Source organism: Fistularia commersonii, chromosome 27, assembly GCF_037954325.1.
Source record: "Fistularia commersonii isolate RoL2024-O1a breed Wild chromosome 27, RoL_Fcom_v1.0, whole genome shotgun sequence".
Taxonomy (NCBI): Eukaryota; Metazoa; Chordata; class Actinopteri; order Syngnathiformes; family Fistulariidae; genus Fistularia; species Fistularia commersonii.
In genome coordinates, this window is record NC_141310.1 from 13,188,899 (window position 1) to 13,192,500 (window position 3,602).

The 3,602-nt window shown below is 39.2% G+C and overlaps 1 long non-coding RNA gene across 1 annotated transcript in view; it reads left to right on the forward strand.

Moving 5' to 3' along the window:
• Nucleotides 1-1,124: 1,124 nt before the first annotated feature.
• The window catches only part of LOC147218073 (uncharacterized), an 8,706-nt gene continuing 6,228 nt past the window's right edge, over nucleotides 1,125-3,602 (forward strand). Inside the window, exon 1 of the long non-coding RNA XR_015108881.1 lies at nucleotides 1,125-1,245. This is a non-coding gene — a long non-coding RNA (uncharacterized LOC147218073). The remainder of the gene's footprint in view (nucleotides 1,246-3,602) is intronic.

Genomic DNA, 3,602 nt, shown 5'->3' on the forward strand with positions numbered 1-3,602 from the left:
GCAACAGGCTGAACAAGTATAGCCTATATGACGCGTAAACAACAAACTGAGAACGTGCCTGCTAGGCTATGCTAATGGTAAGAGTCATTCAAATAACGATAGCATATAGCACATGCTACAACCAAACAATCGGAGTCACTCTTAATCACTAAATCCAACGAAATCTTCTTCTTCGGTGTCACTTCCGAACAACTCCGCCAACTCCGAAGGTAAACAAAGCGCCGCTTCCTCTTCTAGCGGTACGTCGCTACGTCAGAGTCCTCGTCACTTGCAGTTCCAATTATTCCAGCCTTTCTGGATCCCGACAGGACGGCGTCCTTGTTTCTATCCATCTCCTTGGCAACTACCTGGTGTGAAGACGCAACCGTCCTGTTGACAAGCCTCTCCATGTGTGAACTCGTTCCTTTAGCCGCGGCTAGCTAGCTTTTAGCCCGCGATTAGCTTTTTTAGTTTTCTTCATTTCAGTAAGAGTAACCTCCGCTTTCCGCCAGTCCCTTACAAGTTTCTCACTAACTTCAAACTTTCTTTCTGCTGCTCGATCACCGTTTCCGGCTGCATATTTCACTCCTTCCGGCTCGTAACCTGCAGATTTTCTTTTCGGTGCCATTTTTGTTCAGCCCTTCTCAGCCGTTTTTATAAGCTAGCGCGAATGTTGAAATGATCCATTTTCATAGGAACAGAAGTCGCATGTAGCATCTGTTTTCATTGACCCGCCCCCGCTGAATTTTGATTGGTTGGCGCGTGTGTGTGTGATGATCGCTGATATATCAAAAACACACATGCAGACACACACACATCATAGCAAGAGAGCTCAATAATTTCACATATAAGTCGCTCCAGAGTACAAGTCGCAAAACTATGACAAAAAACTACAACTTATAATCTGAAAACTACTGTAAACGGTGTAAGCGTGCAAAAGTGGCGACTGGCAGCAAAACAACAGCGATACAAATCATTCGATGATGTCATTCATTGGATGAACTCATTTCTTTAAACTCTAAATTTTTCTAAATTCAAACTCTTTTCAACCCGAAACCCCACCGAGTGAAAACGAACCCACTTACCCTTTTTCTCCAGAACCCGAGAAACTCCTGGACGCGACGAAGCTCGTCGGGAAAGCGGCCGAGCGAAAGCCGAACAGGTCCGACCGGTCCGACCCGAGAGGCGGCGTGTTGCCATGGCAGCGGCCACGCCACGTTTCTTTGACAACACGGCCAGAGCACCAATAGGAACGCCGTATTTGAGGTAAACAACACTATGCAGATGTGCTTTAAAGTACACGGCTTTTTCTAAGGGTCCGGGGGTCGGCGACCTTTTGTTTAAAGCAAAACAAACATTTCATATTTACAATTAGCACAGCATGTAAGGTTATTTATTTACTTAGTTTGGCTTCATGCTATGTAGAAGCAAAATATGTGTTGCGTTTTTTTAAAATTAATGAACAACTGCAGAGTGCGGGTGTAAAACGTATTGAAGTCAGAAAAAGACGTTGGGTTAAAGGTTGATTTTAAGCAAAATATTTAATGTCTATTTGAATCACTCTTGTGTTTATATATATATATATATATATATATATATACATATATGTATTCAAAATAAAAGCCGAACTTAAATTAATTAATATTTATATTAATTTGATTTTGTTATTATTTATTATTTATTTTATTATTTATTATTTTATTAAATTTATATTAATATTTATAATATTAATAAATGAATTGCTCTTCCTTCAGCCGCAGGGAATCTTCAAATCTTTGCACTTAAGACCTTAAAACACTTTATAGCCTTGATTTGACACTTTATAGTTTTATTTGTATTTCTTATTCTTCCCCCCCTTTTTTTTTACTGTTGATTCAATTTACTACTATTATTTATTATTGTTTTGTTTTACTTGAAACTCTGGCACAATAATTCAATTTGGGATAAATAAAGTTATTCTTATTCTTATTCTTATTATCCACCGGCAGCAAACCAAAAACGCCGTCGCCTTTTACTGGCACGTGCAATCGATTATTAGGAGTGATTTTATTTAGATGTTACGAGATGGAAAAAACAAAACGGACAAATTTAAATAAAATACATTTTCATGAAACACCCCTTCATTATTTTCAAAAGAAACAGGGAGCCGCAGGAGGGCGACCCCTGGTGAACGGCATACACAAAGAAAATACCGCAAACGAAATACACAACTCACATGTGATAAAGTTCTTTATCTTCTGTAATGCAATGACAAAAACAAAAATGTCATACATTCTGGATTCATTACAAATCAAGTGAAATATTGCAAGCCTTTTATTATTTTAATATTGCTGATTATGGCTTGCACTTTAAGAAAACTCAAAAATCCAATCTCAAAATATTAGAATATCATGAAAAAGTAATTTTTTTTTTTTTAAATTGCATTACAGAAGATAAAGAACTTGATCACAATATTCTAATTTTCTGAGACAGTCTTGTATGTAAAGTGCACAGCATTTTCCTGACTATAAGGCGCACCTGATTATAAGGCGCGGGTTTTATATCCAATCCACGCCCACACTTTAGCGTTCTGATGCTAGTCGTCCATGCTAGTGATGTAGCTGGGCTGGATGTGTTTGTCGGCGATGTGTTTGCTGCAGTCGGAGCGGAAGATGGACAGCTTTTTATTATATTCTCCGGAAGTTGCCTCGCTACCGTAGTCCTGGTCCGGATGGAAAAATGGCAGCGGTTCATGAAACGGAAGCGCCGAGACGGACCTCCTCGGAAATGTTCAATTTTCATTTCCACGGAAACTCGGCCGCGTCTTCTTGACGTCGATTCATTCATCTTAAATTCTCGCGCGGCTGCTCGATTTCCGCCTTCCTCCGCGAAGCCGACGGCCTTCAGTTTAAACTTCATAAGCGTGTCTCTTTGCCATTTTCAGGTTTGTCAAAACAGCAATGTTCTGCATAACGCACATACCCGTTTTTTTAAATATAATTAACGCCAAAACTTTAACGTTCTCATGGTGTTCTCTCCTACGTCCGCCTTACAACAACAACATTATGAGGAAAATCTAAGACGTTCACGTGCGCCTTATAGTCGTGAAAATACGGTACACTATTACTCATACCAAAGTAAACACCACATTGATAAACACCATCTGATGAATAAATGTATGACAAACACTAAGAAACACTCGTTCGGTATAAAGAGTAATAAGTTCACTATTCATAAAGTGCACGGCACACTGATGCTTATCATAAGGTTCACACCATGCAAATGAATGTGTGTGTGTGTGTGTGTGGCATACACTTTGGAATATTATGTAATACTTATAATATCATACTTGCCTTGAATTATTGAATGAATGGATCGATGAAAGTTGGAGCTCAAACAGGAGATTCTTTCATTTTTTTTGAGCGACTTGAGAATTTTCCTGAGCTGAATGACCCAGATTGGCTTTGTGATTTAGCTTTTACCGCTAACGCACGTGAAGCTACGAGGGGGAAAAGCGGTTTGTGCGTCAAATGCAAGCAAACGGCAGAGCCTTTATAAACCAAGCTGCTTTTATTTTCAAAGCAAATGTCAGAGGAGTGCGATATGTGCTGTTAACGAATGCGTTTTTGTTTGTTTTTTTATAT